Source organism: Coregonus lavaretus, assembly GCF_964263955.1.
Source record: "Coregonus lavaretus genome assembly, chromosome: 12".
Lineage (NCBI taxonomy): Eukaryota > Metazoa > Chordata > Actinopteri > Salmoniformes > Salmonidae > Coregonus > Coregonus lavaretus.
The window spans coordinates 13,940,318-13,955,152 of NC_139999.1; the positions used below are offsets into that span (position 1 = coordinate 13,940,318).

At 41.4% G+C, this 14,835-nt stretch overlaps 1 pseudogene across 1 annotated transcript; it reads right to left on the bottom strand.

Annotated features, from left to right (window-relative positions):
• Window positions 1-1,406: 1,406 nt before the first annotated feature.
• LOC311138333 (twinfilin-2-like) lies at window positions 1,407-13,309 on the bottom strand (annotated as a pseudogene). Its single transcript, XR_014615467.1, has 8 exons — window positions 13,213-13,309; window positions 10,593-10,657; window positions 6,900-6,995; window positions 6,669-6,772; window positions 4,134-4,259; window positions 3,814-3,964; window positions 3,545-3,660; window positions 1,407-2,304 (listed from the first exon to the last, which is right to left on the bottom strand). The product of XR_014615467.1 is annotated as a twinfilin-2-like (transcript).
• Window positions 13,310-14,835: the final 1,526 nt, after the last annotated feature.

A 14,835-nucleotide genomic window follows, 5' to 3' on the forward strand; every position in this document is an offset into this window, starting at 1 on the left:
TTTTCCAAATAATCTTCGTCAGCTGAAAATACTTATGAAAGTGGATTTAATTTCTTACCGCTACGGGACATCCAAGTGCGCGCACGCATTTTTTGAATACTACAAAAAATACAGGGTAGCCTACTCTGCTGACACTGACAAACAGATCAATAAAAACGATGTTGTCTGATCCATATATAATTGGCCTACGAAAAGGGGAGACACAAATACAATATGACGTCCATCTAACCTGGAGGAGGAAATTATTGTCCAAAAACAAACAAAAGTGGCACTGACCCAATGACAAAGTAATTAGGCATACACTAGCCTGAATTTATGCATCCACGGTTGTCCACGCGCGCCTCGGTCTCGGCCACTCATCTCTGCCTTGGCAACATGTAAGTGTTCTCCTCAAACCACAACTCAATTTGGAGCGTATACCACCTGGTATTCCAGTCAATTCGCTAATTTTTCATGCGGTGACACGAAGTAATGTTAAATAATGGTGTAAAAGCCTATAGTGTTTTGGGCATGTTGTATTAATTGTGATAGGCTCACGTTTTACAGGTATGGCGTACCCCACTATGTATTTTGCCGGGACGTCGTACCGGACTATACTGCCTTACGTTCACCCCTGATTATAAACAAATGTGATGTTAGGTGTGGTGTGTGGTAGCCTAACATTCATTTGCCACAGTAAAATGGCTCGTTATTTGTATGACAGACTCGTTCGGTAGAGTAAGGCAAGCTTTCAAACAAACTGTTGAAAAGGTTATTGAATTCGTCTTCCAGCTGGTCTGACCTGGATGGGAACCAACTGGTGTAGAGGCTTTTGTCCCTGACCAGCACTAATACACCTGTTTCAATTAATCAAGGGCTTGATGATTGAATCAGGCCAGTAGCAGTACTAAACTGGAACTGTGTGTCCCAATGGGACCAGCATTAAATTACAATACACTGTTGAAGAAGTGTCATGTGCAATATGTCATCATGTGATATGGCTTTTTGGGGTGCCTTTACCTTATGTTAGTCTAAACGTGTAAACAGTGTCTGTCATCAGATGTTTTAATGAACCTGCTCTCAAAGGCATGTGGGCTAATAGGCTACTCACTAATTCAATTAAGAAGGAATTCCTTGCAGATCTTAATTAACAGGGACTCAGCTCTGTTGTAATTATGCATGGCTGCCTGCGCATGTTGACAATCTGTGCTTACAGTATGTTAAAAGATGGCCATTTGCTCCCTCAACAGGCCAGTCAGTGCTGCAGCCTTCATGAGTCTAGTCAGAAGTGTCCTCCCTGTCCCCTCTGTGTGTCCTTCAATAGCTGCCACAGGAGACTTTCTCTTGTAATGATGCATCATCGGTCCCATGCAGTTTGTGCTGTTTTCTTTAACTTATAATTTCAGTGATAAGAAAAAGACACAACATACACAAAAAAAACTACATTTTATTTGGAATTCCTCTCGTTAGTATCATCTGTTTTTACAAACATGTTTGATACAAAACATTTAGTGGCAACAGGCAAGATATGGACAACTAGGGTAGCAAAATTCCGGTAACATTCCCCAAATTTCTTGGATTTCCAGAAAAACTGGTTGGAAGATTCCTAGAGTTACAAGGGAATAAGCAGGAAATCCTCTAACCAGGATTTCTGGAAAAACTGAATTTGGGGAAAGTTACTTGAATTTTGCAACCCTATGACAACACATCAGATGGACAGGCTTCTTCTGTATGCCAATGTGACATTAGCAATAGAGAAGTTTGGCTGAGGTATCTGTAAGACCACCCATTGGTCTTTCATTTTTGTCAGTCCATCTGTGTGTGTATGAGAGCGTCTGCTAAATGACTAAAATGTAAATGTATGTTTAATGTTTTTAAGAGAGAGAATGAGAGAAACACATGGATTTCCTTCATTTTATCCTATAGTTGATGTTCATGAATAGCATGTACAGTAATGACACTTTGTTAAAACACAAGCAAAGGGGGGTGAAAATAAAAATGCCAGGAGAAATCCATGTTCTTCTCCTTTTCCTTCCTCGTGGCCAAACAAGCTGCCAGATGCCATGGCAACAGGAGGAGGAGGTTTGAGGGCAGGGCTGGGGCAGGCTGGGGATGGCTTGGGCTGGGGTGACGACAAAGCTCTTTCCCTCTCTATTTCTCCGGCCTGCCCTCCCCATCCGCTGGGCTCTTGATGAGGAGCATACTGCCTCTCTTCCCTGCTGGTCCACGAGGCTTGGCGAAGGCCTACTGCAAGGCATGCTGTTTAGGATGAACCTCATCATACACAAACTCCTCTGTCAACTCATCCCCATTGTCAATTTCCATCTGCACACAGACACAATAACACAGAGTAATATCACAGAGTAGATACAACACACAGAGAAGATACACTACACAGAGTAAATACAATAACACAGATTAATAATACAGAGTAAATACAATAACACAGAGTAAATACAGTCATACAGAGTAATAATACAGAGTAAATACAACAACACAGTAAATACAATAACAGAGTAAAATAAGAGAGTAAATACAATAACACAGAGTAAAATAAGAGAGTAAATACAATAACACAGAGTAAATACAACACACAGTAAATGCAATAACACAGAGTAAATACAATAACACAGAGTACATACAATAACACAGAGTAAATACAATACACATAGTAAATACAACAATACAGAGTAAATACAATTACACATAGTAATAACACAGTGTAAATACAATAACACACAGTAAAAACAATACACAGAGTAAATATAATAACACAGTAAACACAATAACACAGAGTAACAGAGTTTTGGAGGTGCTCAGTCCGATTTGGAGGTGGAGGGTCCGTCATGGTCTGGGGCGGTGTGTCACAGCATCATCGGACTGAGCTTGTTGTCATTGTAGGCAATCTCAACGCTGTGCGTTACAGGGAAGACATCCTCCTCCCTCATGTGGTACCCTTCCTGCAGGCTCATCCTGACATGACCCTCCAGCATGACAATGCCACCAGCCATACTGCTCGTTCTGTGTGTGATTTCCTGCAAGACAGGAATGTCAGTGTTCTGCCATGGCCAGCGAAGAGCCCGGATCTGGGACCTGTTGGATCGGAGGGTGAGGGCTAGGGCCATTCCCCCCAGAAATGTCTGGGAACTTGCAGGTGCCTTGGTGGAAGAGTGCGGTAACATCTCACAGCAAGAACTGGCAAATCTGGTGCAGTCCATGAGGAGGAGATGCACTGCAGTACTTAATGCAGCTGGTGGCCACACCAGATAACCCCCCCCCCCTTTTTGTTCAGGGACACATTATTCAATTTCTGTTAGTCACATGTCTGTGGAACTTGTTCAGTTTATGTTTCAGTTGTTGAATGTTGTTAGGTTCATACAAATATTTACACATGTTAAGTTTGCTGAAAATAAACGCAGTTGACAGTGAGAGGACGTTTCTTTTTATGCTGAGTTTACAATAACACAGAGTAAATGTGCACTTCCACTCAGGCACAGAGCAATATTGTAAAAACACAAAGACCATATTGTGTATGCAATACTGTATCTGAATTTCAGTGGATTACCTTCTTGGCAACTTCCAGATCTTTCTCCACCTCATCCAGCAGGCGACTCTTACAACTGGAGTACAGCATCCGCTCTTTAATGCTACAGCTGTACCCGGGCATGGAGTAGATGAACACTGAGAGGAAGAGAAAGAGAGGGGGTTGGACCTGCTGCTCTTTGGTCAGTATTTATAACATTATAATAGTGCACCATTGTATTTTAATGTAATTGAATGAAGGGAGAGAGAGAGTAGAATGATTAGGGCAGAAAATCAATGACTGAGACTGACCCACAGATTCCAAGTAGTCCCCTTCATGGGAGTGTTTATAGAGGAAGAAGTTGTATCTGGGCGTATCCGTGGGAACCCTGCAAGGCATCTCATGGGCCTATGTCGGGTCGGAATGGACCAGCTCTATCGTCTCTCGCTCTGTGTCCAACTTCTGCAACACACAAATATTACACACTAACCACTGATATGACTGTGTATGGCTCAGTCAGTGTGCTTTGGGTCAGAATACATTGGTCAGTCATGGCTATTATCTCTGAGATTGTGGCCGCTAGAGATATCAATCATTTTTATTTGGCTAATGGCATTTCTATATGGCTCACCAGGTGTATGTAGTTGATGTGTTTCTGTGCAAGTTGTTGTAGAACCCGTTTGGCGTCCTCCTGCAGTGGGAAAGCAAGGCCCTGCAGTGCTTGGCGCTTACTCGCTACGCTGGTCTCTGTTTTCACCTGCATGGGGCAGCATATACACAGACACAATATGACACACACATTATTACTTAAAGGGATACTACAGGATTTAGGCAATGATGCCCTTTATCTACTTCCCCAGAGTCAGATGAACTCTTGGATACCATTTTTATGTATCTGTGTCCAGTAGGAAGGATGTTAGAAGTAGTTTCATGAGCCAATGCTAACTAGCAATTTAGCTAGCGCTAGTTAGCAACTTCCTTCAAAATGCACGCAGAGACATAAAAATGGTATCCACGAGTTCATCTGACTCTGGGGAAGTAGATAAAGGGCTTCATTGCCAAAATACGAAGTAACCATTTAAAAGAAAATGCAGAAGGGTGACTGACCAGGGTCAGACACAGAATAAAATAAAATGAAAATGTGTATATGGTAGTGTTCACACAGGTACATACAGTGAGGGAAAAAAGTATTTGATCCCCTGCTGATTTTGTACGTTTGCCCACTGACAAAGACATGATCAGTCTATAATTTTAATGGTAGGTTTATTTGAACAGTGAAAGACAGAATAACAACAAAAAAATCCAGAAAAACGCATGTCAAAAATGTTATAAATTGATTTGCATTTTAATGAGGGAAATAAGTATTTGACCCCCTCTCAATCAGAAAGATTTCTGGCTCCCAGGTGTCTTTTATACAGGTAACGAGCTGAGATTAGGAGCACACTCTTAAAGGGAGTGCTCTTAATCTCAGTTTGTTACCTGTATAAAAGACACCTGTCCAGAGAAGCAATCAATCAATCAGATTCCAAACTCTCCACCATGGCCAAGACCAAAGAGCTCTCCAAGGGAGTCAGGGACAAGATTGTAGACCTACACAAGGCTGGAATGGGCTACAAGACCATCGCCAAGCAGCTTGGTGAGAAGGTGACAACAGTTGGTGCGATATTTCGCAAATGGAAGAAACACAAAAGAACTGTCAATCTCCCTCGGCCTGGGGCTCCATCCAAGATCTCACCTCATGGAGTTGCAATGATCATGAGAACGGTGAGGAATCAGCCCAGAACTACACGGGAGGATCTTGTCAATGACCTCAAGGCAGCTGGGACCATAGTCACCAAGAAAACAATTGGTAACACACTACGCCGTGAAGGACTGAAATCCTGCAGCGCCCGCAAGGTCCCCCTGCTCAAGAAAGCACATATACAGGGCCGTCTAAAGTTTGCCAATGAACATCTGAATGATTCAGAGGAGAACTGGGTGAAAGTGTTGTGGTCAGATGAGACCAAAATCGAGCTCTTTGGCATCAACTCAACTCGCCGAGTTTGGAGGAGGAGGAATGCTGCCTATGACCCCAAGAACACCATCCCCACCATCAAACATGGAGGTAGAAACATTATGCTTTAGGGGTGTTTTTCTGCTAAGGGGACAGGACAACTTCACCGCATCAAAGGGACGATGGACGGGGCCATGTACCGTCAAATCTTGGGTGAGAACCTCCTTCCCTCAGCCAGAGCATTGAAAATGGGTCGTGGATGGTATTCCTGCATGACAATGACCAAAAACACACGGCCAAGGCAACAAAGGAGTGGCTCAAGAAGAAGCACATTAAGGTCCTGGAGTGGCCTAGCCAGTCTCCAGACCTTAATCCCATAGAAAATCTGTGGAGGGAGCTGAAGGTTCGAGTTGCCAAACGTCAGCCTCGAAACCTTAATGACTTGGAGAAGATCTGCAAAGAGGAGTGGAACAAAATCCCTCCTGAGATGTGTGCAAACCTGGTGGCCAACTACAAGAAACGGCTGACCTCTGTGATGGCCAAAAAGGGTTTTGCCACCAAGTACTAAGTCATGTTTTGCAGAGGGGTCAAATACTTATTTCCCTCATTAAAATGCAAATCAATTTATAACATTTTTGACATGCGTTTTTCTGGATTTTTGTTGTTGTTATTCTGTCTCGCACTGTTCAAATAAACCTACCATAAAAATTATAGACTGATCATGTCTTTGTCAGTGGGCAAACGTACAAAATCAGCAGGGGATCAAATACTTTTTTCCCTCACTGTACACCACACACAGGTGTGCAGTGTGCACAGACACATTTATGCACATTTTCTATGCTCTCTCACTTACACTCTCTCTCTAGACAGTGCAAGTGACTGCGGTTCAAAGAGGAGAGTTATTAATTCCCCTCGAATAATGAATAAAAAGCATGGTCATTATTTGAGGTAAATGTGTGAGCCTCCTTATCTTAGTTGATGAGGGATTCCACCATTCTGTCATCCGTATGTGAAAACACACATACACGATAATAATTAACCTGCTTAACCCTGCCCTGGAAAGGCGGCAACAACAAAGTTATAAACTGAAACTGCACAAAAACACTGAGACATTGGGTGAATAATGTACACATACGCAGCAATAATCCCTTTAGTCGATGCTTGTCCTCTCACCTTTTGATTTTGATTCTCCGCAACTCCTGTTCAGCAGCTGTGAGTGGGGCAGGGCAGGAGCTGGAGGACACATGGCGCTGGTACCCTTCCAGACAGATGTCCTCCTAGTGAGAGAAAACAAGAGGTCAGCCATTTAGGGAAGGCTGAGAACCAATAGGTCTAGCCCCATCATTAGTCAGGTGAGAGAATAACCAGAGTACGTCAGAGGGGTTTAAATGGCTTCTACTGTACCTCCACTGTGCCAAACATCTCGTCCTTCACATGACCACCACCAAACTCCTTCTTCACTGTGGCTCGGGTGGCAGAGTACAGCATCTTCTGTCTCACCTGTAGTGAACATGAATGGGTGAATGAGACATGGATCTGAGTAAAATGTGTTTGCTGTGAACATGAGAGTATGTGTGTGTTGCACACAAGGTCATTATAGTTTTGTGATTTAATATTAGTTTTTATTTCTATTAGTTTATAGATTTTTATTTGAAATTCTGTTTAGTTTGTTAGTTTTCAGACTTTATTTGCTAGTTTTTATTTAGTTTCAGTTTGATAAAAACATTTCTATTTTGTTTTTATATTATTTAGTTTTAGTTTTAGTGTTAGGGACAGGAAGTAGCCTATGCGTGGGACAGGAAGTAGCCTATGTGTGGGAGCCTATTATGCATTGTAGGTGTATAGTTATTTTTTGGGGAATGTCCCTTCTTGCCACTGGGGGGTAGTAATACATGGGCCAGGACCATAGACTTGGATAGACATAACATCTCTGTATCTGTGTCATGATGGCGTCTTTGAAAGCATGGGCAGCACCATTGAGGCCATCTCCATCTTGAAATAGTCCATTTTCTTCTTCACAAGTAAAATTCATCGGCTGATCCCTCCTAATGACCCAGCTACAGTATCATGACTCCAACCGGGTCATCAGGTCATGCCAACTGGGTCATCAGGAGGGATCAGCCAATGAAGTTGGAAGTCCCGCCCAGTTGACTAAATCAAAATGGCGAGTCCTCAATGGCGCTGCCCATGCTAACACAGGTTTTTGGCCACTAGAGGCCTCCATACAACTCCATGGCCAGGACATAGGTTTGGTTAAGTTTAAATTATAAATCAATCCTAATTTGACTTGGATTTAAAGGATAAGCGCCTAGACTGGTACAAGAAATATGGTGGAAGGAAACTCTCTTGTCCATCTTTATACCAATCCAATGCTTTTTTATCTTTAGTAAAAGTACCTTTATCTGACAGAAAGAGATAGGAAAAAACAAAAAATGAAGTCATGGCACATTTGACATGTTATGTTTATGTAGCTCGCCCCCATCCACATCGATGGGGCTGTAGCGGAGTGGGTTAGAGTGGGTCGTGTTTACCCATGACTGCGTGGCTTTGCACGACTCCAACATAATCATTAAGTTTGCCGATGACACGACGGTGGTAGGACTGATCACCGACGACAATGGAGGTCAGAGACCTGGCAGTGTGGTTCCAGGACAACAACCTCTTCCTCAACGTCAGCAAGACAAAGGAGTTGATCGTGGACTACAGGAAACGGAAGGCCAAGCACACCCCCATTCATATCGACAGGGCTGTAGTGGAGCGGGTCGAGAGCTTCAAGTTCCTCGGTGTCCACATCACTAAGGAATTATCATGGTCCACACACACCAACACACAGTGTGCAAAGCTGTCATCAAGGCAAAGGGTGGATACTTCAAAAATATATTTTGATTTGTTTAACACTTTTTTGGTTACTACATGATTCCATATGTGTTAGTTTTGATGTCTTCACTATTATTCTACAATGTAGAAAATAGTAAAAATAAAGAAAAACCCTGGAATGGTAGGTGTGTCCAAACGTTTGACTGGTACTGTATATCACTGACTAACCCTTTCAAATAGGGTTAATGAAAACAGCTGCAACAGCAAAAACATAAGCAATACAACATTTCTTCACAAATCTATCAGTTCACAGCCAGCCAGCTTGTGTGTGTGTGTGTGTTTGTGTTTTTGTTCAACCAAACAAGATTTTCTGGTTTATCTTCAAGAAGACTCTGCGTTCCAGAGAGGTGGTCGTTCGGTTTCTCAAGCCTGATGACAGTTGTCCACAGACAGAGAATATTGTCTCAATGAACGCTTGGGATGCAGGGGTAGAAACCAGATCCAGTGCCACAGGGCACAGCTTTGGATAAACAGCTATCCTGCCAGAACTGGTACTGTCCCCCCTTTACCTCTTCCAGGTATTTCTGCAGCTCACACGGGGCACTTAATGCCCAGCCAGGTTGACCCGCAGGCTGGACAGTGACCTCAGACACAATCTTCGATGTGAGAAAGCTATTGTTCTGAAGCACTGTGGTCGAGATGCTTGCAGGATTCATCGTGCTGGCATCTTCCTGGGGCCCTGCTGCTTCACGGCTGTACTATCTGATTTGCTGATGTACAAAAAACTCTGCTTCCCTCATCAGTGGCTACATCTCTGTTGAGCGAAGTGCCAGAGACACACTTGGGTCCATCAGGCAAGCTGCTGCAGGGGTTGTATCATAGTTGGCTGCCAGATAATTCAGTATTTTTTTACATTTTTACATTTTAGTCATTTAGCAGACGCTCTTATCCAGAGCGACTTACAGGAGCAATTAGGGTTAAGTGCCTTGCTTAAGGGCACATCGACAGATTTTTCACCTAGTCAGCTTGGGGATTAGAACCAGCGACCATTCGGTTACTGGCACAACGCTCTTACCCACTAAGCTACCTGCCGCCCTGTATGTATGCATGCGAAGCTTTCACGCAGTGACTTCAGGAGGACCTGTGCCAACTGTTTTGCAACAGAAGTTGACTGCAATTGTGCCTCAAGGTTGAGAAGGCACGGCACCACATCAGACAGCGACTGGCTGTCAGATTGAAGTTGGTCGGTGTGGATTACGAACGGGTCCAGCAACTTCAGAAGCTGTTCTAGCTTGGCCCAGTCATGCTCCATGCTCACCCTTGGATTTCTTCCCTGTTAGCTAGTGATAGTGATGCACAAGCAAGGCCCATTTGAAACATTGGCATCTACTGGCAGCATTTACCCGCCAGATTATTATTATTATTATTATTTATTATTATTATTAGATTCAGAAGCTCAAAAACTCAATTAGAAAAAAAAAGCTTGAAAACACCATTCGATTTTTGCCCAAAGTTTAGAAGAAAAAAAACTACAACTAAACATAATTTATGATGGTTTTTATTTTATTTTAGTTAGTTTTGCTTTCAAAGATAATTGTTTCAGTATAGTCTTATTTTTTATTTTTAAATTTTTTATTTTATCTTTTGGGGGGAATGGATCAGCTTAATATTGCAGATAGATTGTATCTTCTATCAATGTAATTGTCTGCATCACTTCCAATCCCCCATGTTTTTTTTATTTTATTTTTATATATATATACTCCCCTTTATTACTTTTCAACCCCACCATCCTTTCCCTACTTGGAGTAAATTAGTGAACAACAATGCCCAGGCCTCTACTTCCGGTCTATACTTACTATCTACACCTTATGGACACAGTTAATTTTACAATAATTCTATTATATATATATATATATATTTTATATTTTATTTATTTTTTGCTCCTGAACTTCTTCTACTCTCAACCTCTCCGATCATTTTCATGATGTCCATCCGGTTTGCTTCTATATGCCATATCTTTCTAACTGTGCTCTTTCCCAAAAGCTCCCAACATACAACCTATATACTTATTATGGACACAGTATGCTTACATTATTAGCTATCTTTGTTATTATTTGTTGTTATTTGTTATTAGTCCCATCCTTCAACACTATTCAATACCTCCCTAGTTTTTTGTTTTAATTTTTATTTCAGTTTACTAAATTGTTTTTCAATTATTTTTCTGTTTCAGTTTTCATGTACTATAATAACCTTGGTTGCACAGTTACAACTTGCACATACTGAAGATTGGTCAGGAGACCAGGAGATGAAGATCCACTCGTATCCCTGTGCATTCTGGGAGTCGAGTCAAACTGGCCGTGGTGGAGTCGAGAAGGCCCACAAGATGTCCCAAACAAGATGTAAACATCCCAGATGTACTTCATTAAATATCTGCATAACCTCACAGGCCAACCTGTTGTCTCATGGACTGTTTCACACATGCATAGTTTGACACATAGAGGAAGATAAATCATGATATCTAATGAATGTTAGACTTATTTTGTGTGACACCTCAGCTCATGGATGGACCTATGAACATTACAGTGTGTGATAGTTCTGGCCATTTGAGTGTTATGCCTGAGCCTGATTCCCGAGACACCTGGATGAACTCTCCGCAGTGGTTTAATGCATGTAGCTGGCTGGTTATTGTTGTGGTAATCTAAGTGTGTCTTATATTGAAAAGCTACCCTGAAAGGATTATCAGAAAATAAGAAGCCCCCTTGTATCTAATCATGTTATGTTAACTGACTGTAAGGTGAGTTTCTGCTACAGGTGCTGTCAGCGACTCATAAGGCGCAATCAACAGTCAGGTTTTGTCATGATGAGTATCATTAGACAGTGAGTCCAGTGAGAGCTCAGATGATATTTTCCACTAACCCTTCTGAATGGGAGTTTAATGTAACTTGATATCTCGACTGGATCATATACAGTGCCTTGCAAAAGTATTCAGACCCCTTGGATTTCTTCACATTTTGTGTTACAAAGTGCTATTAAAATGGATTTAATTGACATTTTATGTCAACAATCTACACAAAATACTCTGTAATGTCAAAGTGAAAGAAAAAGTTTTATTTTTTATAAAAACTATTCTGAACTAAAATAGTCGTTGCATAAGTATTCAGTCCCTTTGTATACGCAAGCCTAAATTAGTTCAGTAGTAAAATTTGGTTTAGAAAATCACATAAATTACATGGACTGACTGTGTGAAATAATAGGGGTTGACATGATTTTTGAATGACTAACCCTTCCTCTGTCCCCCATACATACAACATCTGTAAGGTCCCCCAGTCAAGTATTGAATTTCACGCACAGATTCAACTACAAAGACCAGGGTGCTTTTTGAAAGCCTCAAAAAGAAGGGCAGTGATTGGTAGATGGGTAACAATAACAAATCAGACATTTAATATCTCTTTAAGCATGGTCAAAATTAATTATTATGCTGTGGATTATGTATTAAACCACCCGGACACAAAGATACAGTCATCCTTCTGAACTGAGCTGCAGGACAGGAATGAAACGGCATTAAAACAGCTACAGAGTTCAATGGCTGTGATGGTAGAAAACTGAGGATGGATCAACAACACTGTAGTGACTCACAATAATGACCTAAATGAGAGAGTGAAAATAATACAAATATACAGAATAAAACATGCCTCTTTTATGCGACAAGGCACTAAAGTAATACTGCAAAATACATCATAGGAATACACTTTTTGGCCTAAATGTGAAGCTTTATGTTTGGGGCAAATCCAACACAACACATCACTGAGTAACTGCCTTCCTTATTTTCAAGCATGATGGTGGCTGCATCATGGTATGGGTATACTTGACATTGGCATATACTGGGGAGTTTTTCAGGATGAAAAGAAACGGGATGGCGCTACTGTAAGCTCTGGCAAAATCCTAGAGGAAAACCTGCTTTACACCAGAGACTGGGAGAGGAATTAACCTTTCAGCAGGACAATAACTTACAACACAAAGACAAATCTACACTGGAGTTGCTTACCAAGAAGACAGTGAATGTTCCTGAGTGGCCAAGTTACAGTTTTGACTTAAATCTGCTTGATCATCTATGGCAAGTTTTGAAAATTGCTGTCCAGCCATGATCCCCAACATCTTGACAGAGATTGAAGAATTTTGAAATGAATAATGGGCAAATATTCCACAATCCAGGTGTGCAAAGCTCTTAGAGACTTATCCAAGAAGACTCACAGCTGTAATCGATGCCAAAGGTGTTTTATTTATTTATTTCACCTTTATTTAACCAGGTAAGCCAGTTGAGAACAAGTTCTCATTTCTAACATGTATTGACTCAGGGAGCTGAATACTTATGCAATGACTATATTTTAGTTATTACATTTTTATTAATCTTTTTTTTAAAGTATATGTTTTCTTCCACTTTGACAGTAGAGTATTTTGTGTTGATTGTTGACAAAAAATTACAATTAAATCCATTTTAATCTCACTTTGTAACACAATAAAATGTCTGAATACTTTTGCAAGGCACTGTAAACCTTGACAACTTGCCCACCATCACAAAGTTGAGTAAAGCAGTCAGTCTCTCTTGCAATCCCTTTCAACAGACTGAATGCATCATCTGACCAAACATTGTGAAATGTTTGTTTTTATTCAACTCAATGACATCTCCACCAGCAATCAAGTGACTGTACAGCAGAACAACAAACATGGATAACTCACATCATCATACAAAACACACAGTTTGATCAGTTTAATCACTTAACACTGGAGATTCAGGAGAAATCATTCAAGACATCAAATTAATATAAATCTTATGTCGCGCTGCCTTACCAAGACCCCTCCCGTCCTAGATCCCTCCACCGCTGTCCCCTGGGTCACTCACTGTCCTGGATCCGCACCTGGATGAGGCGAACAGCTCCATCCCTTGCCCTGTCCAAGAACTCTCTTAGTTCCGGCGTCACGATGAGAACTAGAAACATGTCGGTTCAGCACAAAGTCTGTTCCGCCTGCCGTGTGCTGTAGGGGGTTGGGGGAGGGGGTTGAGAGACAGGGACGGTAGAGCCAAGCCAAGTCCCAGAGCAGACGGTGGAGATTCAGCCCAGCCAAAAAAGAGACACTATGGGGTAACCTGCAGCAATAACTGCACTGATAAAGCCTGTGTGACTAAGCACTGGTCTGAGAGTGACAGTATGAGAGGGGGACACAGCTCGGGTAACTCAGGCAGGATCATGTGTGTTCAGAGGGAACCTGATCCCCTCTCTCCCAAATGTAGCTGCTACTGACTGTCCAGCCTTGGGTATCTTCCTCCCCACCCCCAGCCCACCAGGGTCTGCTTGAGAGATTAATTAGTGACCGGAAAACCTTATAAACACACTCACCTGAGCCTCTGACCCAGTCACATTTCTGTTAAACTGTTTTCAACAGTGTTTGATTGTAATTTGGTGCACTGTTCAGTGGTGGAGATAAGTAAATGGAGGACTGAAGACTATTGACAAAGACATGTGTTTAATGGACGTGTATGGCACACGGTCTGTCACAAGGGAACATTTGTGTAAATGCACAGTTACCAACAATGAAGAATAACAATGGTCCAAGTATTGAACCTAGCAGCATCAGCTGATTGAACTTAATACCCTCTTTTGTAACACTGATTTCTATTATTATCCAGAAAACCAATTCCAAGGTCTTTGTGCAAACCCAAGCATTTTAGTTTATCTAAGAGAATGAGAGGGTCAATTAGATCAAAGGCCTTGGTAAAAAAAATCAATATGGCCCCTGTGACATAAACAGTTTAGCTGAGTTCAGCTGTGGCAGGCCATTCCCTGGTGCGTGTTTGTCTGATACCGAAAGGAATTCAGATCAAACAACAATCCCATGCTTCTTGCACAATGAGTATTAACTGCATTCAATCCCAGTTTACTTGCTACTAATGTATGTCCAGGGGACAGTTTTTAAATATGTTTAATCCAGATCAAAACGACCACGTGTTGAGTGAAATCCTGTTCATCAATTGGATTCTGTTTCCCCATAATTGTAAACTTTACGACATACTTTTTTTCTGGACATATTGTGCGTGCTATTAGGATTTAACTAGACATCCTCTACTAGTCTAGCAAATTCGCACACGCACATCTCTTGAACGAGCCAGGAAGGATTTTGTTTTTGAATGACCGTTTCTTTTGTGTTGGCATCAAACAGAAGTCAAGTAGTTGTAATATGACCTACTGTAGGCTGACAGATTTTGATGACAGTATATTTTCTTAGGAACATTGAGATCATGTACTTCATGGACTACTTTTTTGATTTGAATAGAAGTAATTAGTTTTTATAAATTAGGAAGAATATAGATATTTTTGTGAAAGTAACAACTTGGCTGTAGTGACCTATTGTTGTCAAAATCTAATTAGGGACACAGTAATAAACACAACACTGGAACATTTTCATCCTAATCCAATGTTCTGAGAAACTGTCCCACAGTTAAATCTATTTCAAGAACGCTATGTTT